General features: G+C 48.3%; 1 protein-coding gene across 1 annotated transcript in view; it reads left to right on the top strand.

Moving 5' to 3' along the window:
• Nucleotides 1-12,744, top strand: part of LOC102424833 (neuron navigator 2-like) — a gene marked incomplete at its 3' end in the record, with an annotated part of 207,039 nt that overhangs the window by 70,361 nt on the left and 123,934 nt on the right. Inside the window, exon 2 of the mRNA XM_023758154.1 lies at nt 9,092-9,209. The remainder of the gene's footprint in view (nt 1-9,091; nt 9,210-12,744) is intronic.

Below are 12,744 nucleotides of genomic sequence, written 5' to 3'. Positions count from 1 at the left end.
TCCAGGTCCCTCCATGCTGTCTCAAAGGGTAAGGCATCCTTCTTTTTTTGCTGCTGCATAGTATTCCACGGTGTAAATGTACCACAGCTTTTTTATCCACTCATCTACTGAAGGGCACTTGGGCTGTTTCCAGGTATTAGCTGTTGTAAATTCCGCTGCTATGAGCATAGGGGTGCAAGTGTTTGTTTATCGAGCCCCTGCCATGAGTCAGACATTGCTCTGTGACCCTGTGCACCTTTCTTCACCTTTCTAATGCTTCTAATGTTCTCCATCTTACTGTTTCAGAGATGTATAAAACTTGTTCTCTACTCTTAAGAAGCTCCTCATTGAGAGAGATGTGAGTAGGTAGGTATAATAGCCGTGATAAAGGCATGTGCAAAGTGCTTTTGGAGCCAAGAAGAAGGAACAAATAATTCTGTGTTGGGAATGAGAAAGTGGGTTGGGAATGGCTTTGCAGGGATTGACACTTGACTAGGTTTTAAGACACTGAGTAGGCGTTTCCCAGGTGGTGGGGTAGAGGGTACTGGTTGCAGAGAAGACAGCGTGGGCAAAGGCACAGCGGCTGGGGAGCCAGACACACAGGGTTGCTTAATCATAAGTACAGTAAGGTTTCAGAGAAGGGAAAGAAGCCTGGCAGTCTGGGTTGGTTTCTAGGAGAAGGCAATGTCCTGCTAAGTGGATGAGATGAGGGAGGACATGCCAGGCCAGAAAACCCACCAGCAGGGCTGAAGCTTAATGCAGCCTGGAGCCCATGGTATGAGAGGTGGGCCTGAGAGATTCATGGGTTGGGGACATGGAGGAAAGGCAGGAAAGGGAACTAACATTTAACATTAAACATGTGCTGGGCACTGTGTTAAGCAGCTTTGCAAACATTAGACATAATAGCCCTCAATAGACAATGGAATAATACATCATCATCCCATTTTAAAGATGTGGAAGCTGAGACTCAGAAGGATGGTTTTCCCAAGGTTACAAGTGCCCAAATATGTGTGGGGTTCTTTAGCTCTAGTATTTCCCTCTGTCTGTCCAAAATCCCCTGGAGAGGAAGCTGAGACTCAGAGAGGTTAAGCAACCTGCCCGAGGTCACCCAGGACTCCAGGGTCCTGGCTGGGGAAGAGCCTGTGCCTGGAAATCTAAGCCGATGCAGTTGGGCTGGATGGGAGTGGCCGAGAGACACAGTGGCTGGCATCTCTTTATCTTGCAGATGAGGGGAGCTGTGGAGATTTGCAAGACCAAATAGAGGCCAATACGTAAAAGCTCAGTTAAGAAGCAGACTGGAAAGAGGCCTGTATTATTGCCCAGGTTGTCACCATCCCCTCGGGTGTGGCCGCCCTGCCAGGCAGCGCTGAGAAGCTCCTGTGGGTTTTGGGATGATTACTGTGAAAGTGCTCAGCAGCTGCCCCCAGACCTGCCGGGAAGGGCCCGACCCCCACCACAGCCGTAGAGGAAGCACTTGGAAGGAGAGCATGTCGGATTAGTGACCAATGAACACGGGAAGGGCTAGAAAATACTTGAAAAATTCCAAGTGGGCTCTGACACTTGGTTTTCTTGGAGCTGTTAGACCTGCGGTTGAAAGTTGTTACGATCTCACTTCTCAGGTTGGAGGGGGTGAGAGGAAGCACTGCTGAGGGGCCCCATTTTAATCGGAAGCAAGCAGGAGCAATTTCGTCTTCATCCTCGCCTGCCCTTTTTTGATTCTCCAGGGAGGCCCCAGGAGAACTGGCTGCAACTCTGCCATTGTGAGAGCTCCTGGCAGGCTGCCTGGGGCCAAGGGAGTAGCCCCTGCTCTTAGCTCTGAGACCCTGTGCACCTTTCAGAGCCTCTGTTTTCCAGTATATAAGATGGGGATGATCATTCATTTATTTAACCAATATTTAGTCAGCACCTACTACGTGCCAGGCACTGTATTGGATATTTGGAAAACTTCAGTGAATAAAACAGATAAAAATTCCTGTCTTCCTGGAGCTGTCACTCCAGCAGGGAGCGATTATAGATGAGGTCACAGGTGTAAACTCCTGGTACACAGTAGGCTCTCTACAGAAGCACCTACCCCTCATGCATAGGTGATGGTGACCAAGTGAGGAAGTGAATGGGAAAGTGTTGTGTTTACTATGAATGTGGTGCAGAGCGATGCCTGTCCCAAGAGAACCAAGTGCATAAAAGGGGGGATCATAGGCACTGAAAGTGGGTTAACACAACATGTGGAGTAAGCAAGCGCCTACATGCTCATCCTTAAGATCTCACCAGTCCCTTCCAGCACGTTCACCAGCCTGGTTTATTTTCCTAAAGGCACAGTTTCAAAACCTCTGGAGTTGTTGTGCACGCCCACCTGCTGCTTGTTCCTGTCCCTGATAGACAATGCCGCCATTGTGTGGCCTGGGCCGTTCCCAGGCCCGGCCCGACATTCAATGCAAGGGTCTCAGGCTGGCCTTGCCCCACTTCAGACTGGAACTGGGGGACTTTACTCCTGAGTGTTTCCCTGTTTGGATACAGTCCTGCACCCGTAGCTCATGTCCTATTGGCATTTTTAGTTTTGTGACACTGTTGTGAAGTTATGTTTGCTTTGTGCTTTGGTGACATGGGAAAGTGTCAGCTCCCCTCTTGGATCTGTTAGCCCTGAGTGACAAGCGGCCACTCTGTTCCCAGGGGCAGGACAGGGTGACACTGTATTGGCTATTGTGCAATAAGCCTTGCCCTCTCCTGCTGCTTTTCCCACACTGCTGTGGCACTTGACCTTCGATGGCTGGTGTTCCTGTGCCGGCCTCTCAGCAGCCGTGTGGCATCATTAGGAGCTAGTTACTTCTTCGCAACCCAGCATACTTGTCACGTGACATTGGGAGAGTCATGTCACCCCTCAGAGCCTCAATTTCCTCATTTGTTAAAAGGAGGAGATAATATCTTTTTCCCAATTGAGTAGCAAGAACTAAAGGAATCCATTGTTTGCAAAGTGCTTGCATTGAATGTCATCTTCTTCCTGGGAATCATCATAGCTCACATACTGAGCCCTTACTATGTGCCCTGCATTGTTAGATTACTGTCTCACAATAACCTGAATAGGCAGTTGATCCATTTTACAGACGAGGACACTGAGGCTCAGGCAGTTTAGGTCATTTGTCTAGGATAACTCTGCCAGGAAGTGCTTGAGGCATGATTGGAACCTAAGTGGTCTGACTAGCAGGTGTTCTCTGAAGTCACTACACACATTTGAAGTCACTACATAAGACTGCAGCGAGAGCAGAACCCAGTGCAGGCAGCTGCTCAGGCAGTGCTTGCGTAAAGCACCGAGTGAGCATGCGGCTCTAAGCAGTGGATCTTGGCTTGATATTCATGGGTAAAGCAGGAGTCAGGATGGTGCCAGGATGTGGAGCAAGATGGAAATCCAGGTTAGCGATAAGCCCTGCCCTTCTCTCTAGCCACTTGCTATGTATACACACAAGTGGGCAGGTATCAGGGTGTATCTCTGGCGGTTGTGGATAAGTAGATTACTGGAGATAACAAGGGAGGAAACAGCAGTGGGTTCCTCCCTTCCCGCTGCTATGTACTGTCTTCTGGGTCCAGGCAGAGATGTATACTCCTTGGTATAAATAAGTTCACATTAGCTGTATTGCAAACCTTAACCATACTACAAAACGTATGCCGAGAGGGAGGGCTGGTGGTACCATTCCACATGTGCTCAGGTAGGAACACACAACCCAGTCACACCTTGGGGCTCCTGGAGCCCAGCTTCCCAGCAGCCTTACCTGCCTGGAGACCAGCTGAAAAGCCTTCTCTCCTGAAACTGGGGGCAGCTCAAAGGGGTGCCACAAAGTCCCATCAAGCCTCTTACTTGAACAATACTTTCTCTTACTTTACACCCAGTTTGAAAGGAACTGGCTCTTTTACAGAAGGCCCAGCAACTCAGCAGGCCCTAAGGGCGTCAAACACTATTACTCATAGCGATGTCTGTGGGCCATCAAGGAAAAAGTGAAACTGGGTTCATTTAAAAAGCAGGGATCATGATAACCCATTTGGGAAAGATTTCCAATGGAATAAAAATGTGTGGCTCTCAGAAGTGTAAACTCTCCACAGTCTAGAATAACTTATTCCCCAGAATTTAGATAGCCTAGAGTTTATTAATTGGCATATGAATAAGCACCATTTATTTAACCCTGTGTGCCAGACACATATGCTCTCATTTAATCCATAAAACAACCCTGTTCATCACTGTCACACAAGTGAGCGACCCCAACCCCCAGCCAGAACATGACTCCCGCAGCTGGTAAGAGGCAGAGCCAGATCTCAGTCCTTGTCCACACCAGCTCCCAAGACTCCAAATACACTGCCCTTATGACTACTGGGATTTATGAAAAAGCACAAATGACTGAAGTCATGCATCGGGAGATGGCAAAGGTGGGATGGAAGGAGAGTCATTGCCCTCTGGGTGGGCATGTGGTGGCACCAAGGACATCGGGCAGAATGGGACTCTTCTGAGAGACCAGGGAGCAGGGGAAAAGCCACCAGCTAATTTCTGGCCCCGCCCACCACCCCATGCAGTTTAAAGGTTATGTGGCTGCACCTGTCGGGTAGGTAGCACACTCCTTGCTAGATGCTGGGGATGCAGATGTGAATGTGTTACCAGCTTTACCCTTGATAACAAATGGTGCATTTTGATTTTCATAAAATTGTGAATAATTAGATAATCACTCTTAGTGGTATTCAGGTTCTGGGTATACACTCTATTCTATTGTTGCAGTATTATTTTTGTACTTCAGAACAAGCAGATCTAAACCATTTAATCACATACTGCTCAGTCATGGAAACAGTATGTTGATGACGTGGCCATAGTTAGAGCGAGACCTCTTGAATGGAGGCCAAACAGTAGTGTTCTCTTTACAACTGCTCGACCGGAAAGCACCTCTGATGCTGAATGACTGGCTCACTTTCTCTTCACAATGGCATTTCTTTCCAAGAGATACATTTCACCCTTCTCCCGGAGCCACTATCCTAATGCTACACTGCCTTCCGGCCCCACCAGGCTGTCCGGCATATGGGTCTGGATTTATAGTTGAATCCATAGGTGCATTTGTTTTGTGGCATTTTTCTTGGGTTCCTTACTTAGAATGTCACCCCTTCCCCCCCACCCCCCCCCCACACACACACACACTTCACTTGAAGGCTAATTGCAGTATAAACTTATTATCCTCATTGGTTTAACACAGTGCGATTATTATGTTTTCTTGTTACAGCTAATAATCAGGTTCTTTACTTCAGTCGATCTGTCAAAATTTCCCCTCTTTGATTTCAGCCTGCGTGATATGGAAGGATGTGGCATTATAAGCAAACAAATGACTGGCATGCTCCTTGAAATTCTGTCAGGGGTAATAAGTGAATCAAAACAAAGTCACTCTTCAGCTGCCATCACCTTCCCCCTTTTATTTCTTTGAGCCTTTGACAGCAGCCTGGGGGTGTAGAGAGAGAGCTAAGCTCAGGCAGGTGGAGGGATCAGAGTGGGAAAGCAATGGAAAAGACGCCTCAGATGCTAGGGTGAAATGATTCTGGAGCTTTTCTCTAGACTCGTTTCTTTGGAGCTGGGGGTGGGGACGGTGGTTTTGTTCTTTCTTCTTGTGTGGTTCTTTTTGCTGTTCATTTCTTCTGAACGTTCACAGATCAAGGATCAGTGGACTCAGGGTTAAAGTAATAGCAGCCCTCAAGGCTCCAGAACTCTGGGGAAGAGAGGGCTCTGGAGAAGCGGATTCTGAGTGTCTGAGGCTTAGACAGGAAGCCTGCATGCTTTAGCTTAGCCGCTGCCTCAAGTCTTTCACGCGTACCCAGCTCCATTTTTGCTGAGTTGTGCAATCCCCCGGGGGAGTCTGTTTTGATGCCTGGGGATATTGTGGGTTTATTTTCCAAGGGTGCCCCTTGGGAGAATGGTATTCACTGCATGAACTACTGAGACAGCTAGTGACGTAGATGGGGCTGACTCATGTCAGGGCTTCTTAGCATGGCCTGTGAAACTGGTTTTTAAAATAAACCTGGGTGTTTTCTTGTGACTCACTTATGCAAAAAGTTGAGAGCTGGAGACGAGGGAGGGGAGGGGAAACTCCAGATAATTAATGATTCTTGGGGATGGATCCTGATTAATGAGCCTGAGCTATAGAGTGATTTATTTTCTCTCTTCCTTGCTCTTTTCAATCGATAAAGAGACTTGAGATCATGGTTTGAGGATTCACTGCGAGAACACATTATTTAAGTCTCAAATGTAATCAGTTTCCCAAGGATTTGCCCTTTTTTCTTTCTGTTCAGCTCAACGGGGCAATCACTCACCCACTCACCGACCTGCTGCGGTGTGCCCCCTCCCTGTGAGGCAGCAATGATGGGCAAGACACAGTCTCTGCCAAAATATGATGGTGAGGGTGCGAAGGTGGTTCCAGTGTTCAAGTTCTCTACACTCTGCATCATATGCAGCTCGGGATGCAATCAGGGAATCACGAGGGGCTTCATGGGAGGGAGGCTGGGGACTGGCATTGGGTTGGGCCTTGCAGGGTGGCCCTAGGTGGAGGCACTAGGGTGAGGGCCGGCATGCATTTGGAGACTGGGAAGTGTGAGGTTTGTCATTTTCCTAAGGGTCAGCATAATCATTACCACTGAGCACTTGGTATGTGTAGACATATCTCCTTCAGTCGCTGTAACACAGAGTGAGTGGCAATTTTATTTTTTTCTGTAAACAGCTGGATAGTAAATATTTGAGGCTTTGTGGGCCAAAAGGTCTCTCTGTCACCACTACTCAATTCTGCATTGTAGCGTGAAAGTAGCCATGGACAACACATGGTGTGACCGTACCAGTAGAACTTTGTTTATAAACACATGTCAGCTGGGTTTGGCCCGCTCCCAATGTGCCACTCCCTGTTTCTAATATATTTGGCATAATCTCCATTGTATGGAGGAGAAAACTGAGGTCTCAGCAAAGCTAATAGAAATTCATTTGCCCAGAGCCAGGGGCCTACTTGACTTGGTCGATTCTAAAACCCATGCGCTTAACTTCCACACGCACTGCCTCCTCTGCAAAAGGGTCAGACATGGTCTGGGGAAGAGCAGGGGATAATACGACGTCCTTGAATCTCAGTGTGATCGCTGAGAACTTTAATTCAGTGGGAAGTGGGGAGTCATTGATGATCTTTTGAGCAGGCGGTCAGATGAGAGCTATGCTCTGGGAGATTAAGTTGGCAGCGGTGTGCCGGTGGATTAAAGCTCAGAGAAGAAGAGCTCTTGTTTTAAACAGCTTGAGGTAGAGAGATTCATTTCTTTGGCAGAGCCATTTCTGACTGCTGTGCAACATTAAAAGTTCTCCCTGGTGTACCAGCTACCTGCATGACTTGGACACAGGTCTGGCCCTTTGCCTTTCAATGTTTTTCTCCCTCCCTCTTGCCCTGTTAACAATTTCATTTAATGATCCTTGACTTTTCAGATTGGCCACTGTGATGACCAAGATGGCACACCATTTCCTTAGCTTTCTCAGTGCTTACAAAGTTGAAAATGATCTTTTGCTCTATTAGATGTTTAATCTCTGGCAACTTGGAAGTCACAGGGAAGGAAAGTAAGGAGGATTTAAGGGTGGTCCCAGGTGTGAAATAGCACCACACTGCAGTGCACAGTGCATTTGTGGGTCTCTGCACTGGAAGACTGGGCTTCCGGGAGGGGGTGGGGTGGGCAGGGCTAATCTGTCCTCAGGTCTTGAGGAGATAGAAAGTACAGTCCTGCCTTTCCCTTTTGGGGATGATACCCTCACTGTCCCAGGTGGATAGTCAGAGGTGCCCCCTGTCTGCTTTGCAAGATCAGGCCCTGACCGACAGACCCCATCCCAGGGCCCTGAGAGGCAAGGAGGGCCCCATTGTGTGAGATTACTCTGGGCAGGATGTTCTGAAGAATAGAATGGAGGGCGAGAGTCCCGGTGAGGGCAGGGCTCCCGCTGCTCTTTAGTCACAGGAGGTCTACAGGCCGGCTGCTGGAGATACCATGATAACCTTTATCATTTGGATGCAGACACCATATGGGTTAGTCTGTGAACTGTTGGTGCTAATAAATGCCCAGTTGAGGTAGGATAGTTATCTTTTTTGAGTAGTCATTTGCTTGTACCACTCTGGGGGAGAAAAAGTGCTGATAAATGTGGTCTACATGTCCCTCCATTAGCTCAGAAATCCATGCAAGGAGCTTAGCGCTCAAAATTGGTAAGGAGGTTTTAAATTGTGTTTGCATTTGGCTTATGTCAGTTAGGAAAGTTTTCAATGAGAGCTTTTTCATGCTTGTTGGCCTGTTTGGAAGAAAACATCCTTTTGTGCTGATTGTGTGACCGAGAGGAGCAGGTCTGTGTATGGCCGCCAAGGGGTCTGCGCTCCTGATCTCATGGGCGACCCAGTCTCTGCCTTTCGGGGTGCGGTGTACACCAATGCTGCATTCAGATATGTTGGAATTTGCTGGGTTTTGTTCACAAAATCCCAACAGTGAACATGATGCCTGGCTTTTCAATTACACCGATTAAATTTGAGATTACTGCGAGGCCATCAGTAACTCCACTCACACAAGAGTAATTGAGGGGCTCTGTGTTTTCGTACTTGGCTTTTTTTTTTACAAGGGACCCAGGCTCCTGAGAACTCGGTTAACTCAATAGCCCTTCATACCCAGAAATGGCCCATTAAAAGATGCCTATTGGGTGGTAACCTCCCCATACGTTTTCTCAATAAAGAGAAAAAGATTGGACGGGGCGGGGTGGCGGCGGTGGGGTGGGGGAGGCCTCACTTGCATTTAGAGCCTCAGCCTCTCAAAGCGTCTGGCGCAGACTGTTTAGTTCCGTGTCCCCTGGCCCATTCAGGCCTCTGCGTGTTTTGAAGCTTTCTTTAGCTTTTCCCTGAGCCTTGACGGCAGATCTCTCAATAGGCGAAAGCCCAGCTATGGCTGCTGAATGCCCCCTCGGCACAATGCCCTGAATGTTAATGGCGCTGGCTGGCCCCAGACAGCTCACCCGCGGGACGGGGGCTGCTGCACAGGCCCAAGCAGCTGCCTCAGACCAGATGGGGTCCGACTGGCTTCCTAAAGTTGCTTCTTTGCTCTTTTGCAGATCTACACGGACTGGGCCAATCACTATCTAGCCAAATCAGGCCACAAACGTCTCATCAAGGATCTCCAGCAAGATGTGACGGACGGTGTCCTCCTGGCTCAGATCATCCAGGTTGTGGGTAAGAGCAGATTTTACACCGGGGATGGATGAGTCACCGTGGAGACCCAGGCAGGGTCGAGTAGAGCAAGGGGAATGGAACACTGTAATCTCTAAGAGAAATACGATATTCCTGTCCCGTATGTTGAGAATTTATTTGGCTGGTGCTCTGGGAGTGTGGGTACCAGCTCCCTTTTCCTGATAAGATCACCCACATAGCAATCTAATCTTGATCGTCTGAAAAGAAAGACTTTGGCCAAGGCTAGAAGAATATGCTGGTGGTTTGGGACGGGCTCTCTGCCCCCCTTCAGACCTCCTGCTGTCTTTCTGGCTCTCACATTCTCTCATTCTTGCCCCTTCTCTGTTGGTACCTTTTGTGTGGATTCCTCTGGAAATATTTCCAAAAAATAAAAAGATTTTAAAAAGCAACATGAGGTTGGTTTCATCCTGCCAACTCTAATTGGGCTTGAGAAGTCAAAGGATCAGACTCTGGAGAGGGCTGGTTCTGGTTTTAGCACTAGGGGAAGGGAACGGGGTGGTGGGGTCGTTAATGCCATGGCCATGTGCTGGGAGGAGAGGGTTGGTCCAGGAGGGCAGCTTTGCCTTGGGCTTTAAGGGATGTGCCCAGGGGTCCTGCCCGGGAGCTCAGCAGACCGAGAAGGCAGGAGGTCAGATATATGGCATTAGGCTGAGTGTTGTTGCTGGCAACGGCCAACTCATGCCAAGAGAGAAGGCACAGAGAAAGGACAGCCCCTTGGGTGTTGTATTGTTGGGAAAGTTGCGTACCCTTCAAGTGTGAGAAGTAGCCTTGTTTAGTTGTAACTCTGCTCACATCTGTGGGGGCTGTGCCTGAAAACACAGGCATGTCGGCCCTTAGCTAAAACTTTCAGACTGTGGCTGCCACTCAAGGCGAAAGAAGCTTCCCTGCTGTCCTGAGATGGGGTTCTTCAGACTAGCTTCCATTGGTCCTCCTTTTCCGTCTCTCCTTTTTCCTCTCCTCCCTGGATTAGTTTCTGTTACTGTAAACGAATTGCCACAAACTTAGCAGCTTAACACAATGAATATCTATGATCTCGCAGTGACTATGTACTGGGGGTGCAGGCGTGACTTAGCGGGGCGCCTGTGCAAGGTTGTAGTCCAGGTGTCGGCCAGGGTTGCGTTCTCATCTGGAGGCTTGAACAGGGAGAGGTCCAGGTCACTCAGAGAGTTGGTGGAATTTATCTCCTTGCAGGTATAGGAGGTGAGTCCCGACTTCTTGCTGGTTGTTCACTGTAGGCCCCTCTCAGCTCCTAGAAGCCCCTCTCAGCTTCTGGCCATATGGGTCTTCCAACATGGCCACTTTAGTCAACTTCTTCAGTATCAGCAAGAGAAAAAAGGTTTTTGTTGGGAGAAAGAACCTTATATAATGTACCATCCTATCACCTTTGCCATATCCTGATGGTTAAAAATAAACCCTTGGTCCCACCACACTCAACAGGAGAGTATTGTACAAGGGTTTAAACTTAGGTGAGAGGATTCTTGGATCTGCCACACTCCTTTCTTCTTTTCATCCTCTTCCTCCTCCCCTTTATCATCACTCCTACCAAGCTCTTTTGAATGTTTCTCTCATTTAATTTCCTCTACATCTCTATGAAGTAGGCAGTATTCTCCCCATTTTACAGATGCAGAAACTGAGGTCCATGAGCCAGTAGCCCAATATCACATCACTAGTGTGCAAGGGGAATCTAAGCTGGGTGAGTCTGCTTCAGAAAATTCTGTTCTGTGCTTGGCGGCATTATACCCCCCTGTTAATCCAGAAACACTGAACCCAGTACAAGGCTCTTCCTCTCTTCCCTTCAGTTCAGTAGGCAGTCATGGAGCACTGACTGTGGCCAGCATTCTGCTCCTTCCTGGGACTGGAGGCAAGTGTGCAAGGCTTGTGACCTTGCAAGGAGTAGCATCTTCTTGGAAAGGCCTGCCTGTAAGAGATGACTTGCACCTGAACTGGGTTTGGTTCCCCATCTCAGCAGGGTCACATCATGTAATGGACCAACTCTGACTGAGTCTTGGGCCATGCAGAGTGTTTCTACCAGGAGTCCTCTCTGCTTTCAGCACAGACAGAAAGACAGAAAGTGGGAGAGGACCGTGCCCAGAGGCCTTGCCCTCATCCCGGCTCCATCCCTCCCCACTGTGGGACCTCCGAAAAGTCACTTAACTTCTGCTATCTCTGTTTCCCCTTCTTCACAATGGGCACAGCCATGCCTGCTTTGTCTGCTTTTGTGGCAGTTTTATGAAATGCCAGGTAGGTATCAAATATGAAATATGTTTAAAAACTGTGAAGTGTTCCTGGATAGCAACTGGTAGGTGCTGCCTAGAAAGGTTGGTGGAGAAGGGTGATGAGGCTTTGGTAGCAGTGTCAGTGTGTCATGATAGATTAGTGATGTCTGTCGGGGGCCCAGAAGTGGTGGATGGTAGTATGTATGTCGTGAATTCAGTAAACATAGTGCTACAGAAATGTAAGCCAGCATGGTTCTTCCTGTTACTCAGGAGGTTGTTTCCCTGAATCTACTCAGATGACATCAGCATTGCTAGACAGTTACTCCTCTGGGCCTGGAGCTACTGAAGTAGGCGTCAGAGGCTCAAGTGAGTGCCCGTGACCAGGCGACCCTTCAGGCCAGCAGCCCTGCAGGAGAGGCTGGAGGGACCTCTATCATTCCACTGGCTGCTGTCCTGGCCCTGGGTCTGCGTCATCTTCTTTTCTGGGTTCACAGCATTTAGCAAGGATTAGGGATGAGAATTTTATGCACTGCAGCCCCTGCTTCTGCAAGTCTGGGTCGAATTTTTCCAACAGGTGGCCTGGAGGTTTCCCCTTCTCAGCATTCGATATTCTTCTGAACATTCTTCTAAACTGTATGTCATACCTTCTTCCTTTCCAGGACTCTGCTGCAACTCTTAGCTCTAAATTTAGGAAGGGACCTTTAGAAGCCCCAACCTGATGCATGTATGCAGTTAATAAACTCTGTTAAATACTATGATGGGCAGCTTACTACCTGCTCAGGAAACTAGATCTAACATGGAGAATTGGAATCCTTCAAAAGCTCTTTTATTAGGTTGAAATCTACCCCCTTGGTGGTATCTCCGTACAAGTACTAGTTCTTTCCTCCAGGGCGACAAAAAACAATCTAATCAGATACAATGAGAGCATCAAAATAGTTGAGGATGGTCATGGATTATAACCATGGAACAAAATGGAACTCTGTAAGTCTATACTGATAGACAGATAGATACATCAATGGAGCAGAGAGGGCCCCACTGTCCAGGCGAATGCTGACCGATAAATGTGGAGGGAAGCACAACCTTTCGGTAAAGATTAGTTAAGGCGAGAATTACCAATGGATGCAGAAATCGAGAGAAGGAAGTTTGATGAGGGGCAGACTATTTGCATGGTCTCAGTGTCTCTCACTAATTGCTTATTGGTTCCCAGGGAAATATAGTAACCACACAGGGGAGAATCCAGACATCATGGCCAGAGGGTCAAGATGACATTACTGGTAAGGGACAGATGGATGTCAAAGTGC

Source organism: Myotis lucifugus, unplaced genomic scaffold (genome assembly GCF_000147115.1).
Source record: "Myotis lucifugus unplaced genomic scaffold, Myoluc2.0 scaffold_124, whole genome shotgun sequence".
NCBI classification, from domain to species: Eukaryota; Metazoa; Chordata; class Mammalia; order Chiroptera; family Vespertilionidae; genus Myotis; species Myotis lucifugus.
The sequence above is the reverse complement of the archived record's forward strand: the minus strand, read 5'-3'. Positions and strand labels throughout refer to the sequence as shown.